The sequence below is a fragment of the Phocoena sinus genome, chromosome 2 (assembly GCF_008692025.1).
Source record: "Phocoena sinus isolate mPhoSin1 chromosome 2, mPhoSin1.pri, whole genome shotgun sequence".
Lineage (NCBI taxonomy): Eukaryota > Metazoa > Chordata > Mammalia > Artiodactyla > Phocoenidae > Phocoena > Phocoena sinus.
The window spans coordinates 96,036,613-96,053,604 of NC_045764.1; positions in this window are offsets into that span (position 1 = coordinate 96,036,613).

Consider the following 16,992-nt stretch of genomic DNA (forward strand, 5'->3'; position numbering starts at 1 on the left):
CGAATGAGAGTGCTTGTTGCTCCACATCCTTACCAGCATTCGGTGTGTCAGTGTTTTGGATTCTGACCATCTAATACATATGTAGTGGTATCTCACTGTTGTTTCCTAATTCCATTTTTATACTCTGCATTCTGGTTGAAAGCTGTCTTTGCCCTGAGAATCTTTCAATGCCCTAGAATTAATTATGTATTCTACTTTCTCTACTGCCATACATATACTGAGAAGCAGAATGACAGTAAAGAGTACTTGGAACAGAGAGGGAAATAAAGTAAGCAACTTTAGGCTTGTGGGGTAGGACTTCGTATGTGTGTATGTGTGCCAAATGGCCATTTCCAACTGTTCATTAATCCAGAAATCCCTCTAAATCTTGGAAGACAGTTCAAGTTAATGTAGAGAGGTTGGTAGAGTTATTAATGATCTGTGAGGAAACTTGTGTCATTAGGTCTAGTAAATTCAAAAGCTAAAGTATCATCTGTCATTTAATAAAAAGGAATTACAAGGAAGTGAAAGTAGATTAAAATTAGGGGAGCTGAAGAGAAACCAAGGGTATCTGGTGGCTCATTTTGGCATCTTGGAAACTGGTTAGGTAGGTTTTGAGATCCTTTTATATAAGAAAGTACACATGAAGCAAAAACTAGGTAATATTCAAGAGACTTTAATTTTAGGAAGGATTTTATGATACAAAAAACAATGGCCTCCCAAAGATCTCTACCTTAATCTCTATAACTTGTGAGTATATTACTTTTCATGGCAAGAGACTTTGCAGATGTGATTAAATTAAGGATATTTAGGTAGGGAGGTATTCTGGATTATCCTTGTGGGTCCAGTGTAATCACAAGGGTCCTTGTAAAAGGGAGGCAGGAAGGACAAGTCAGACAGAAAATGTGAGGACAAAAGCAAGGTCAGGGAGAAGATAATACTGATAGCCAGGACATGGAACCAACCTAAATGTCCATCAACAGATGAATGGATAAAGAAGATGTGGCACATATATACAATGGAATATTACTCAGCCAAAAAAAGGAACGAAACTGAGTTATTTGTAGTGAGGTAGATGGACCTAGAGTCTGTCACACAGAGTGAAGTAAGTCAGAAAGAGAAAAACAAATACTGTATGCTAACGCATATATATGGAATCTAAAAAAAAAAAAAAATGGTACTGATGAACCTAGTTGCAGGGCAGGAATAAAGATGTAGACATAGAGAATGGACTTGAGGACGAATGGACTTGAGGACACGGGGTGGGAGGGGGAAGCTGGGGCGAAGTGAGAGTAGCATCGACATATATATACTACTGAATGTAACATAGTTAGCTAGTGGGAAGCAGCCGCATAGCACAGGGAGATCAGCTTGGTGCTTTGTGGTGACCTGGAGTGGTGGGAGAGGGAGGGTGGGAGGGAGGCTCAAGAGGAAGGGGATATGGGGACATGTGCATGCATATGGCTGATTCACTTCATTGTACAACAGAATCTAAGGCAGTATTGTGAAGCAATTATACTCCAATAAAGATCTATGGAAAAAAAAAAAAAAAAGAAAATAGAGGAAGAGGCCAGGCGCCAAGGAATGTAGCTCATCTCTAGAAACTAGATAAAAGAATGGATTCTTCCATAGAGCCCACAGAAGGAATGCAGCCCAGAAGACTCATTTTAGACTTCTGACCTCCAGAGCCGTAAGTGAATAAGTTTGTGTTATTTTAAACCACTAAGTTTGTGGTAATTTGTTACAGCCAGTAATGGGCTGTTTTTACCCAAAACACTTCTGTCACCAAATGTGTGGGTTTTCCACACCAAGCAATTCTCCAGTTTTCTGTGGATACCAACTGGGTGCCCCACAATTTAGTTCAATTCTGACACTACCCAGAGTTAGCAGAGACCCCATAGGATAAAGGCTCAGACCCACGAGACTGCCCCCACTTCAGATGCCAGTCTCAAGTCTGAACTACCTGTACTTTAGACAAGCTGACTATAAATTGGGGGTTCCCATGGCCCTCTCCTCAGGTTCAATAATTTGATAGAATGGCTCACAGAACTCAGGAAAGTGCTTTACTATTACCAGTATTTATTACAGAGGACATTATAATGCATACAAATGAACAGCCAGATAAAGAGGTACCCAAGGCAAGGTCTAGAAGGGTCCTCAGCACAGGAGCTTCTGTCCTCATGCAGTTGGGGTTGTCACCTTCCTGGCACATGGGTGTATTTACCATGTGCAGCAATCATTCTGGGTAGCGAATGATCTTAGACCTAGTGAATCACTATTAACAAAGACGATGCAGCAAAAGTGATGGGATATTACTTCTGAGATTAGGTTAACAAGGATGTCCGACTTCCATCTCCCTCCCTGTTGATCTTTCTCGTGCTCAGTCTGATGAAGTCAGCTGCGTGTTGTGAGTTGCATTATGGAGAGGCACACGTGACAAAGAACTGAGGGCAGCCTCTGACCATCATTCAATGAGAATCTGAGGCCCTCAGTCTAGTACCTTGTGAAGGACTGAATCCTGCTTGGAGTTTTTTTCATTCAAGCCTTAAGATGATACCACAGCTCACACCTTGATTATAGCTTTGTGAGAGACTGAAGCAGAGATACCTAGCTAAGCTGTACCCATATTCCACATTCACAGAAACTGTGAGGTAATAAATATTTATTAAATGTTATTTAATTTATTATTCAGTAAATGTTATTTAATAAATAAATAAGCCAGTAAGTTTTGTTATGTAGCAATAGGGAATCAGTATGAATATATAACAAGTGTTACTTTCCTACGGCTGCTCTAACAAGTTACCACCAATTTGGTGGCCTTAAAACAACTGAAGTTTGTTCTCTCATAATTCTGGAGGCCAGGAGTCCAAAATCTTTATCACTGGGCTGAAATCAAAGTGTTGGCAGGGCTGCACTTTCTCTGGAGGCTCTAGGGGAGAATCCTTGCCTCTTCTGGCTTCTGGTGTCTGCTGAAATTCTTTGCCTTGTGACCACATCACTCCAGTATTCAAGGCTAGCACCTTTAAATCTCTCTGCTCAGTCTTCATATTGGCTTTTCCTCAATGTGTGTGTATACATGTGTGTGGAATCACCCTCTGCCTCCTTATAAGTATACCTGTGGTTGCCTTTGGGGGCCCACTCAGATAATCTAGATGAGCTCCCCATCTCAAGATCCTTAACTTAATGACATCTGTGAAGATGCTTGTTCCACATAAGGTAATATTTACAGGTTCCAGGTTTTTGGATGTAGATATCTTTGGGGGGGACCATTTTTCAGCCTACCACAAATAGCTAACATTTTAAAACTCTTATTATGCTCTAGATACCATGGTAAACACTTTATATGTATTTTCATCTATATGGATTATCGCTACTCATTTATATTCAAAGAAACTGACTCTCAGAGAATTTCCGTGACTTGTCTCAGGACACACAACTCGTAAGTGATGAAGCTAGAGTGAACCCATGCAGTCTGACCTCAGAGCTTGTCTATCTAACTGCTATTTCGTATTGCCTCCCCATAGGTTCATATGCTTAATTAGAAAAGGGTATATCCATTTCACGGCATAGAATATATTCAGTGAGTTCTTATTAATGGTGTGTTTTGTGGTATCTTTTTTTAAAAAATAAAGTTATTTATTTATTTTTTTTTTGGCTGTGTTGGGCCTTCGTTGTTGTTTGTGGGCCTTCCCTAGTTGCAGTGAGCCGGGGCTACTCTTCGTTGTGGTGCGTGGGTTTCTCATTGCGGTGGCTTCTCTTGTTGTGGAGCACAGGCTCTAGGCATGGGGGGCTCAGTAGTTGTGGCTCACGGGCTCTAGAGCGCAGGCTCAGTAGTTGTGACACACAGACTTAGTTGCTCCGCAGCATGTGGGATCTTCCCGGACCAGGGCTCGAACCCGTGTCCCTTGTGTTGGCAGATGGATTTTTAACCACTGCATCACCAGGGAAGTCCTGTGGTGTCTTTTTAATTACTAAGTTAAAACAATGTTAGTTATTTCTTAGTTATTTTGAAATTTTCAGTTATTTTTAAGGAAAGACACTTGAACTGGGAGGACCTTATCTAACATTTAGAATCAAAATCCTGTTGCCTAGAGAAGATAGACCAAGTAAATAGCATCCCTTAGAGAATGAATCCTGGATGAGGTCCACCCCTCTTTTGATGTGCCACGTTTACATAAACCCAGTCTCTGGTGTGCGGGCTCTAAAGAGCTGGAACAGTCAAACTGTAAAGAACTGATTGCTTTGAGCACTTAAAGGCACTTCTCCATAACTAGTTTTAAACAGATTTATTTTAGCTTTCCTGGGAAAAGTGCATCTAGAGATGAAATCTGAATAAAGGTAGAGAGAGGTGATTCTTGTGTTGATCAAAGTTCAAAATGAGAATGTGTAATGTATTCCAGATTATGTTCTGCTTAGCATTTGCTATGTTATGCCTTTAACAATTTGCTGATTTTCTGTGTATGACCTGTTAGTCTAAAAATTCAGATCACACATATTTCAACTCTATGTAGATTTAAACTTTAGACTTATGAATCTCTTTTCTATAGATTTCTTCTTGGAAGCAGATTCCAAATTTAAGGAAGTAATGCTGTCAGAGGCCTTGAAGCTATTTCTCCAGCTTTTGTTTTTATTGCCACTGCATTAATGATGGCAGGGCTGTCCCTTCCCCAATGTGACATGCCTGAGCAGGTGTGCAGATGGTTAAAGACTAGGGAGATGGGACTCGGATGGCAGATGGTGATGCCTTGTCATGGTTCCAACTACACTTTGAACATTCTGTCCCTCCTCCGACATGCATCACTTCAGATGGCAGCCTCATTTGGAGGTGAATTGTTCTTTGCTATTTTTTTTTTTTTTTTCTGTGCTGGAGTTGACCTCATACCTGGCACTGTGTGAAACGTATTGGCCTAGATTCTGCCCCAGAGATGATAGAGTCTTATTGATATTTAGTGTATGCTTTGTCATATCAATTTTTAGAAAATAGAGCCTGAAGAGATCTTCTAATTTTACTGAGATTACCCAGTCGCTGGCACTATTCTATTTACCTTCAACTGGTATCTCTCTAAGGACAGATGCTTCATGAAAAAAAGGAGTTCTGGAATCAAATTATGGAAGAAAGTGTTTTGAGGGCAAATGAGGTTAGGAAATGTTAATTCCTTTCCTCCCCCCATTACCTCTGTAGCCAATGTGTTGACAGCCACACCTTATCTCTTCAACACCTCTCTGAATATAGCTGTGGTATATGTTTCTGGCATGCTGATAGCTTCTTACCTTAATCCAGCTCTCTTCTTTGCCCGAGTGCTTTCTTCAGCACTCTGGGAGCTTCTCTGGGCTCCCTCCAGGTGCTACCCAGAAGCCATGGGAGTGTTCATGCCCTCAGGACAGCCCTCCGTCTTTGGGAAGTTGGACTTGATAAATTCTGAGACCACCTCACTCTCTTCGAAATAATTCTGAAGCCACACCATAGTTTCGTGGAGAGTTTCCAGCAGAATTGAGCTCTAGTTTCTCAGAGCAGTAACTTGTTCATTAACATGAACTACATGGTGTTTCCCATTTCCCGATCTCATTTTTCCCTGTCTCATTGTGTTTCCTATTTCTGTCTCCGACATACACTACCTGTACCCAAGTCCTTATCTGAAAGCCTGCTTTTGGAAGTCCCCGCCTCTGGATAGTCCTATGCATGTTAGGTTTGAGAGGTTCTAGAGTAGAGAAATTTACTTAGTCCTGTTCTCTAAACTTGCCGTTCTACACATCTTTTTTTACTCTAAAATTTTGTGTATCTAATGTTTTTTGCAATATCATTCCTGAATTTGGCTGCTGGAGATATCTGAGAGAAGTATCGCATTATAGTATCCCATGAAAGGGCCCACAGATTCCCTTTCACAGCCAGTTTTGGTCTTTGAGTGCCCTTGGCTAATGCCTCGAGGTCACAGGTCTGCAAGGGACCTTAGAGTCTAGTTACCTCATTTTATCAATAGAGAAACTAAGAGTGATGAACTGTCATCTTGTTCAGTTATCTGAGATTTCATAGGAAGTGTGCAAATTATCTAGCCCAAGGGTTAGTAAACTGGCTTAAGGGCAAAACTCAGCCTGCTGCCTGTTTTTGTACAGCCTGCAAGCTAAGAATAGTTATTACATTTTTAAATGGTTGAAAACAATTTAAAAATAATATTTTATGACAATAATGAAAATTAATATCAAATTACAATTTCAATGTCCATAAAGTTTTATTGGAACACAGACACACCCATTTGTTTATGTCACTAACCGGCAGCTGCTTTACTGCTCTAATCGCAGAGTTTGAGTACTTGTGACAGAGACTACATGACCCACAAGCCTAAGACATTTATTATCTGATCCTTTACAGAAAAAGTTTGCCATTCCCTGCTTTCGATTCTTAAGACATGATAAAGGGAATTGCAGATGTCAATGTGCTTTTCAGCATAAGTCAATACAATGTAGCAGATAGGTCAGAGCTGTTAGTCCTGCATACGAATCCTATTCTGTGCAGTGCTGTTAACAAGCTTCACTGGATTTTGGACAGATGACACCACATCTTTAAGTATCAATTTCCTCATTTATAAAATGGAGGGACTGGACTGAAGAGTTCTTAAATTCCCTAATGATCTGATTTCTCTTAGATTCTGTGTTTGTCTATTTGGCATCCATTAATCACCAGGCTAAACTAATGGTCAGAGCTGGTTACATCTCCCCTGTGGTCCAGCTTTCACAGGTGCACAAAAATCATAAACTTACCAACCAGTTCCGAGTCCATACCCCCAACTACCTCCTTTATCTAAATCTCACATAAACCCAATAATTCTCCTGCCCTAATCACCTAGGGCCGGGTACTAGACAACTAGAGACCACCTCTGTAGAGGCTGCCAATATTATTCAAACTAGCCAGTTTCAAACTGCTTTCTCTTCTCTGCTTTGCCTTTTCCATGGAAAACATAATCAAGACTCTAGGCCAGGCTTTCCTGTTGCTCTTGCTTCTGCCTCCTGATTGACTCTGGTGCTTCCCCATGTGCCTCTCATTCCTGGGGACTTGTAACAATACACTCTTTTTCAGTGATACTGACTTTTTGGTATCATCCCTCAGTCACCTTTATAAATTAAGACTCGGGCACAGATTGCTTAAGCATGAATTATTTATAATTCTGTGCAGTTATCTCAGAGTTTAATGTATATATAATTCTAGAGCATGATTTGTTCCTGATGTTCAGCCTAAGCCAAACCTCCTTTATTGCAGCTCAGTTCCATCGCTCCTCATCCATGAGCTGTGGGAAAGTGAGCACATAGGCTGCATCCTTGCCACACAGGGAGCCTTTGGCTATTTCTAAAGTTCATATGACTCGTTGGTAAGTCTGTGGTTTGCCTCCTCCTGCGATTCAGGAACACTTTCTCATCATATGGTTTTTCATTTGTCTCTCCTTCTCACACTGCTCTGAGTCCTGGAAACTCTGTGCTTTCTACTTAGCCCAGTATAAGCTGTGCTATATTAACTTTTCTCTAGATGTTTCCTTTAGTTCTGTCAGGTATGATGACGCTGTTCTTTCCAGAAAATTTTTGTCTTTTGGGACCTCCCTTCACTGTAGGCATCACCATCTTTTAAGGATTTTGTCTTCTATGTGGCCCTCAGGAATCAAGGTCAGTTAGGACTTAAAGGGGCATGTGATGGCACAGATGAGTGAAGTACACCAGGTATGATACAATTGGGGTAATGGGGGCTATGGTGAACAAATGGCCATGTACTGTTGACTCAGCTGTTATTTCTCAGCTTTGAGAAATTATTGTCCCATGAGAATTCTGTCCAGTGGTGACAAAACTTTTCCCTTTTTAAAGTCCAAAATCTAGAATTTTAGATGGTATCTCTAGAATTTACAATAAATTCAAATTAAAAAACAACAACAACACTGTTTGAGCCAAATGAAATGCAACTCTGATTGAGCCTGTGAGCCATCATTTTGCTATGTCTGATCTGTGGTAAATGGGAACATCCTTCCAGACTCATTCCAGATTCATTCTTACTTGTACTCCAAGTCATTGGACCCTGGAACCTATGACTGCTGAACTCTTTGGCTTTTGTCAACACACTTGTCTCATATGGCATGTTCTCAGGATCCAGCTCCTTGCTATTTCCAGGGTAAATCAGGCAATCTAATGACCTCCCTCACTCTAATGGGCATTTTTGCTAGGGTGTTTCCTTTCTTCTCTGTTAAGATGTATATTTTATGAATGAAATTATAGGGACAATATTCTTGCAGCTCTTGTCTAAAGTTGAGGATTTTAAACATGTAAAAGGGTCAAAAGTCCATGGTAGGCCAGAGGGGGATATTTAGGCATAATGGTAAGTGGTACTTTGTGTTATCTCCCAAATCACAGGTATTAGGAAGCTGCCAGTGTCTAGGGCCAGGTCTGAACACAGTTTGGACTTGCATCGTTGTGCTCATGATGGTCATTGTTATCAATATCAGCATCAGGTACGGGCTGACTTACAGAGTACTTACAGAGTACCATTAACCAACTTTGTCAGTTCTCCCTTCCTAAAGTTGAGGGTGCTTTTGGTGTTGACAGGCACTATGTTTTTAAAAGTTGTTTGTTTATATATCTGGTAATTGGTTCCATCTGGCATCATCTGCTTTGCCTAAGCACTATTTAGCATGCTTAATGAGATCCCCCTGAGCTTTGAAAACATTTAAGTGAAAGAGATTCCACAAATAGAAGAGGCGGCTGGTGAGACTTGGTTATTACGCCAGGTGGAGGGCATATTTTTGGGTTTAGAAGCCAAAACCAGACTTTCTGTTCTTCTCTGCCCATTGGCCTGGAAGGCACCCACATGGAACCCACCTTGTTTTATTCAGTGACATCAGTGAAATGTCTGCTGTTCCTACCTTCTTAGACTGCCAGCAGCACTTAACAAGAACCCAATGACGAACCTTATAGATGGCTAGCTGACCAGCTCTCCCCAGGCTACCCCAGCTCCCCCTCAGGAATAATAAGATTCTGTGCCAGGATTGTACATATCCAACAGCCCAGCATGAGTCATTCTTTTGCCCCAGGGTCGGTAAAGATTGAATCAGTGAGTTGGAAAAAAAACCCACAAAAAACCCCAGTGATTTGGTTCCTTTCATTCTCCCTGGGAAGTAGGGTGGGAATGAGGATGAGGAGAAACTCATTTATTTTACATGCTTATTTGCAGAATTAATGTAGATTAATCACCCTTCCATGAGTGATGTTTTGAGCACAGTATACAGCTTTATCATTAATGAGAGGGAAGTGGAACACTTTTAGTTCCTTTTTGGGTAATTCTTTGAGGCTAGCACCACCGTGTGGACAAAGTGGATACAGACTTTTCTTTGCCTTGCATAACTGGCCGGTGCTGTGCCTCTGGCAACGTGATTTTGGTATCTTCTCGCCTGTTTCATCTTTTCTGAGTCATCGCAGAGCAACACAGTGATAGAAATATTTTTTACAGCAGTGTCATACAGTGCTGGGCTCTCAAGGATCTTGTGCTTCTACAAAATGACTGAATCGCATGCAGGGAGATGACAGTGGCAGATTCACAGAGCAGCTTTGTATCAGGCAGAGTGTAAATTAGACACCTAGTTCGGGATTAGCCACTGGGCTCTAAAGTGGATATTACCAATTTGGACTCAGTGATAAATGTCAGGACCTGTTCTGAGGGAACTTTCTGACCTCTGTTACCCAAGAGGTGCAGGCTGAATCAGAGGAAAGGAAGAGACATAAGATCTGGTGGTAGGGTGCAAAAGAATTTTACCAAACCACATGGTTTGCCTCCTGTGGGGTGGGAATGTGAAGTGGAGCTTCTCTCCTGACTCTTGGTAGAATGAAGAGGAGAGATGAATATAGAGCAGTTCTACCTACTGTGGCTTTAAATCCCACGGAGGGGAGCGGCTAGCAAAGCGAGGAGAAAGATTGGTACCTCCATAGTGGCCTTTCCTGTGTGGCTGGCACCAAGATCCCTGGAGAGGGGCAAGCCTACTTCTCCTTGAGAGGTTGATTCTTCATTTCCAAACTGACTGGTGTGTGTGTGTTGGAATGGGGCTGTAATAGGTGGAGGTAGGGAAAACTGTTGCTTATAAAGAACTAGCACTATTTAACTCCTAACAGGCCACCCTTCCAGTCTTACTCTTTCTGTAGTCTCCTAACCCCAAAAAAGAAAAAGTTTTACCAGCACTTAAAACAGAATGCTGTGATTGTGGAAATTTGGGGGAGTCAAGAACAAATCAAGATGTGCTAGCATTCCTCTCTTTGATGAGCCACTAAAGTGATAGGGAAATGTATAGAACAGTCCTTGCCACCCACAAATCACTATTGCCTTTAAATATTTCCTTTACTCTTTCCCATAACTGGCCTGGCTCCTACAGCTGTAGACATTAACATATATGGGATTTCAGATTGAAACAGCTTCTTGTGGCTGAGTATGGGCTGATGCCAATCTGGAGGGGGTTTCAAGGGACATGTTATAGAACTTTCCTCTGTAGAAGGCCATTTATCAAACTTAAATGTGACAGGAAGCTGGGTGGGCCATCTTCACATTTTTATCATCTCAATTGATACAGAAAAAGCATTTGACAAAATTCAGCATCCTTTCATGATAAAGTAAAAACACTCAACAAACTGGGAATAGGAGAAAACCATAATTAAAATTAAAAGCATATATGAAAAACTTACAGTGAACATCATATTCAGTGGTAAAAGACTGAAAGCTTCTCCTCTAAAATCAGGAACAAAGCAAGGATGCTAGCATTCATCACCTCCATTCAATATAGTTCTGGAAATCTTAGCCAGAGCAATTAGGCAAGGATAAGAAATAAAAGGCATCCAACTGGGAAAGGAAGAAGTAAAATTATCTCTGTTCACAGGTTATATGATCTTATCCATGGAAACCCATAAAGATTCCATACAAAAAAACCCTGTTAAAACTAATTTAAAAATTCAGCAAAATAGCAGGATACAAAATCAACACACAAAAATCAGTTGCATTTGTAAACACTAACAAGGAATTCTATAAATTTTGGAAGCTAACGGATGATAAAGGCATATTACTTTCTTAGTGAATAATTGGTTCCTTGAACAGAAGAGGCCCCTACCAAGATATCTTCTTTCTGCAGAGAATATAGTAAAATTTGGGTTAACTTTGGGAATGCTAATATGACTTAGTGAGAAATTGAGTTTTAAATAAATGCAATCTCAAAAACAATTTGATTTGAGAGAGGATAACATGGTAGCTGGGTAGAGGCCATGTTTCAATTAATAGATAAATATGAGCAAGGCAAAACTTTAGTATACAGACATCTGAATGAACACAGTTTTTGAATTAAAGGGATTCAAGGTAATATGGGTCACTAGTCTGTCTGCCTTGAAATCATTTTCATAGCTCTCTGTGATGTCTCTAAAGGTGAGAAATTCAACCTACTTAATTATTTTCTTAAAAACAAAATGGAAAGGAATTTTAAAATTCCTAAAAAAATTTTTCCTTATCATGGTACAGTACATTTCCTATAATTATCCACAGAACTTAAAAAATTTTACAATGTATTGCTAGAACTCCAACAGAAACTTATGTTGGGGTGCTTTCACTTGGGGTGAAAGAAGACAGCAAAAGTTATATAATTTTGGTTAATTTGCATTGAAATATTTTTATAAGGGCATGGAACCCAGTAATAAAAACCAGGGTAAATCATTCTAATTTTAGAAGAAAAATTAACACTGTTCTCCCCTACAACCTCAAAATTAAAATCTGGTAGAATGACTACCATTGTACTCTTTACTACTATGAGTTCAACTTTTTTTTTTTTAAGATTCCACATATATATGAGTTTCTTTTACTTAGCACGATGTCCTCCACGTTCATCCATGTTGTCTCAAATGGCAGGATTTCCTTTTTTTAGGCTGACTAAAATTCCATTGTGTATATATATATACACACATGTATATGTGTGTGTGTGTGTGTGTGTGCGTATACATATACATACATACACAACATTTTCTTGATCCATTCGTCTGTCAATGAACATTTAAGTTTTTTCCATGTCTTGGCTACTGTGAATAATGGTGCAATGAACATGGGAGTTCAGATATGTATTTCAAATAGTGATTTTTATTTCCTTTGGATATATACTCAGAAGTGGGATTCCTGAATCATATGGTAGTTCTAGCTTAATTTTTTGAAGAATCTCCCTACTGTTTTCCATAATAGCTGTCTCAGTTTATATTCCCATCAACAGTGTATAAGTTATCGGTTTTTTCCACATCTTCATCAATACTTGTTATCTTTTGATTTTTTGATAATAGCTATCCTAACAGGTATGAAGTAATAACATCGTGGTTTTGATTTGCATTTCCCTGATCATTAGTGATGTAGAGCATCTTTTCATACACCTGTCAGCCATTTATATGTCTTCTGTGGAGAAATTTCTATTCAGATTCTTTGCCCATTTTTAAATTAGGTTATTTGGATTTTTGCTATTGAATTGTAAGTGTTCCTTATATATTTTAGATATTAACCCCTTATCAGATATATGATTTGCAAAAAATTTTTCCATTCTGTAGGTTGGTTTTTCATTTTGTTGATTGTTTCCTTGGCTGTGCAGAAACTTTTAAGTTTGATGTAGTCCCACTTGCTTATTTTTGCTTTTATTGTCTGTGCTTTTGGTGTCTTAAGACCAAAAATGAAAGAAAAAAGAAGGAAAAAAAGAACAAATTAGGGCTTTCCTGGTGGCGCAGTGGTTGGGAATCTGCCTGCCAAGGAAGGGGACACGGGTTCGAGCCCTGGTCTGGAAGGATCCCACGTGCTGTGGAGCAAGTAAGCCCGTGGGCCACAACTACTGAGCCCGCACTCTAGAGCCTGTGAGCCACAGCTACTGAGCCCACGTGCCACAACTACTGAAGCCTGCACACCTAGAGCCAGTGCTTCACCACGAGAAGCCCGGCAATGAGAAGCCTGCACATTGCAACGAAGAGTGGCCCCGCTCGCTGCAACTAAAGAAAGCCCACACACAGCAAAGATCCAATGCAGCCAAAAATAAATAAATAAATATATTAAAAAAAAAGAACGAATTAAGCACAAAGTTTGTAGAAGGAAGGAAATAACAAAAATCAGAGAAGAAATAAAAGAGTAAAAAGATAATAGAAAAGATCAACAAAGCTAAGAGTTGTTTTTTCAAAAGATGAACAAAATTGACAAACCTTTAGCTAGACCAAGAAGAGAGAAGATGCAATAAATCATAAATGAAAAAGAGGACATTACAACTGATACCACTGACACAAAAGATCATGAGAGACTACTATGAATAATTAGATGCCAACAAATAAAATAACCTAGAATAAATGGATAAATTTCTAGAAACATACAACCTATCAAGGCTACATTAAGAAGAAATAGAAACTCTGAACAGACCAATAAAAAGTAAGGGGATTGAATCAGTAATCAAAACTCTCCCAACAAAGAACAGTTCAGGATTTGATGGCTTCACTGGTGAATTTTACCAGGCATTTGAAGAATAATTAATACAAATCCATCTTGAACTCTTCCAAAAAATGGAAAAGGAGGGTACATTTCCAACTCATTTTACAAGGCCAACATTACCCTGATACCAAAGCCAGAAAAGGAATCTACAAGAAAAGAAAATTACAGGCCAGTATTCCTGATGAACATAGATACAAAAATCCTTGACAAAAATATAGCAAATCAAATTCAACAGCACATTAAAAAGATCATACACCTTGATCAAGTGTGATTTATTCCTGGGATGCAAGGATGGTTCAACATATGCAAATCAATAAATGTGATATACTGCATTAACAAAATGAGGACAAAAACCATATGATCATCTTAACTGATGCAGAAAATGCATTTAACAAAATCCAGCATCCTTTCATGATAACTCTTAAAAAATTAGGAATGGAAGAATTGTACCTCAACATAATAAAGGCCAATATGACAAGCCCACAGCTAACATTATACTCAATGATGAAGAGCTAGAAGCTTTTCCTCTAAGATCAAGAACAAGACAAGTGTGCCCACTCTCACCACTTCTATTCAACATAGCTCTGGGAGTCCTAGCCAGAGCAACTAGGCAAGAAAAAGAAATAAAAGGCATCCAGATTGGAAAGGTAGAAGTAAAAAAATTATCTCTTTGCAGATGACGTGGTCTTTTATAGATAGAAAACCCTAAAGACTTCACCAAAAAGCTATAAGAACTAATAAACACATTCAGTAAAATTGCAGGATACAAAATCAACATGCAAAAATCAGTTGTGTTTCCGTGTACTAACAATAAATTATCTGAAAAAGAAATTAAGAAAATGATTCCATTTACAATAGCATCAAAAAGAATAAAATTAACCAAGGAGGTAAAAGACCTGTACACTGAAAACTATTAAACAGTGATGAAAGAAATTGAAGAAGACAAATAAATGGAAATACATCTCATGTTTGTAGATTGGAAGAATTACTACCCAACGCAATCTATAGATCCAATGCAATCTCTATCAAAATTCCAATGGCAAGTTTCACAGAAACAGAAAAAATATTCCTCAATTCGTATGGAATCACATAAGACACCACATAGCTCAAACAATCTTGAGTAAGAACAACAAATCTGGAGGCATCACACTTCCTGGGTTCAAACTGTATTATTAAGCTGTAGTAATCAAAACAGTATGATATTCATATAAAAACAGACACACAGATCAGTGGAACAGAATACAGAGCCCAGAATTAAATCCACATATATATGGTCAAGTAATTTTTATTTTTTTATTTTGTGGTACGCGGGCCTCTCACTGTTGTGGCCTCTCCCGTTGCGGAGCACAGGCTCCAGACGCGCAGGCTCAGCGGCCATGGCTCACGGGCCCAGCCGCTCCGTGGCATGCGGGATCCTCCTGGACCAGGGCACGAACCCACGTCCTCTGCATCGGCAGGCGGACTCTCAACCACTGCGCCACCAGGGAAGCCCTGGTCAAGTAATTTTTGACAAAGATGCCAAGAATGCACAGTGGGGAAAGGATAGTCTCTTTAATAAATGGTGTTGGGAAAACTGGGTATCCATAGGCAAAAGAGTAAAATTGGACCCTTATCTTACACAATACACAAAAGCAACTCAAAATGGATCAACTCAAAAGATTTAAATGTAAGACTTGAAATCATAAAACTCTTAGAAGAAAACATAGGGGAAAATCTGCTTGACATCAGTCTCTTTGGAGAGAACCAATAGGAAAGAAGAGGTATAGAAGATTCTTCTACACTCTGTTGTAGATGTCACCAGGAGCCACCCTACTCTTTGATACTAGCTAAGATTGCCTTTTCTGCCATCCTCCATATTCCATGTACTGTTCTTTTGTTCTTTTTCTAAGGATTTCTGCAAATCTTTTCTCCTAGTTATTTCTCTATTCTATAACTTAATGGCTGTTTCTTTATATCTAATTCAGCTTTGACTTAAACTTGAGAGATAACAGCTTCTTTTCTCCCAGAATTCACTTGTAGGAGTCAATAAAAGGCAACTTTTAGAGGCAAATATATACAACTATATCTGGTAGATTTTACTGGCCAGTTAAGTAAGTGTGTAAGAGCATATATTGCAGCACCACTTATTAGAAAATAATCTAAAATTGAATATCAGCTTTCCTTGTCCTCTGAAAGTCCCTTGTCCATTTCTACCAACTTGGATTTCAGTGTCTCATCATTTTGTTTAGCTTTCTCTCCTGCTTCTTCTCCTCTCAGATATGATAAAAATTCCATGTATTTCATTATTATGAAGATCATTTCAGTTTTAGCACTTATCACTCCCCCACAGTGCACACTTTGCATAACTCAAGATTTATTAATGTACTCTGCTAGAAAAAGGTTCATGCATGCCAAGTGTCACCCTTTCTTCTCTCCTGTTAGGGACAGGGAGAGAAATATAGAGGTTTATTTCCCCAGAGCTAAGAATTATGCCTTTACATTAGACAGACATTAGAAGACAGACATTAGAAGACAGGAGGGTGCAGTTGATTTTGGTTTTAAATAACAATTGCAGCAATATCTTCATTATATTATTGTCTGACTGTAAAGAGCTGGGAAACGGTAGTTTCCCAGAAGGGACACTGAAAAATACTCAAGAGATCAAGTTCTTATTCTGGTTCTGTCACTAACTAGTTATGTGATTTGGGGGAAAGGGCCTCACTGGCTCTGAATGAGTAATTTCTAAATTCCTTGCCAATTTTATGAATCTATGATTTGTCTGAGAGTCTCCCTAATTCTATAAATGTAGCCATGGCTGGGATTTCCCCCTTCACAGGTGGGTAAATATCCCACCACTCTGGACTGTGCCTCAGCCTCTCCCTGGACAGCTGTCTGGTCAATTGTCTGCTATTAATATTAGAAACATTAGAGGTTATAGAGGCCAAGGTTTTGAGCCAGACACAGGCACAGATTCTGGTTCTTTGAACTCAGAACTTTGGTGGTTTTATTTGCTCTCAGAACTGGCTTATTTGTAAACTGGGTAGAGTATCTACCTTGGAAGGTTGTATTTAATACAATAATGCACATGAACTACGTAGTACAGTGCCTGGCACGTGATGCAGGTGCTTAATAAATGGAATTCATGACCATGAACATTACGTCTGGGTCTGCTGAGACATCTTAGTGTGTGTGGTAGAATGTTTCTCTTCTCAAGGGGCAGAAGTTCAGAAAAGTTCCCAGGCACTGGGAAGTGCCTGGAAGGGAAGGTGTGCACCTTGGAGCCTCCCTTGTAGTGTATCACTGAGCCCTTGTGTTTTGAGGGTTGAGTCTTCAGACCAACCCCTTGACCTCCAGAGGGTGGGTTTCCTGAGAGTAGTCTGACTTCCCAGACTGCAGGGCTTCTTGTGGAGGCAAGGGTGATGGTGGCAGAAACTGGAGTCAATCTTAATCCTCTAGGAACTTGACCTTGGAACATACATCTGGGTATGTGAAAGGAAGGAGAGGTGCAGCTTCAGCTGTGGCGCTAGGGTCCTGAGCAT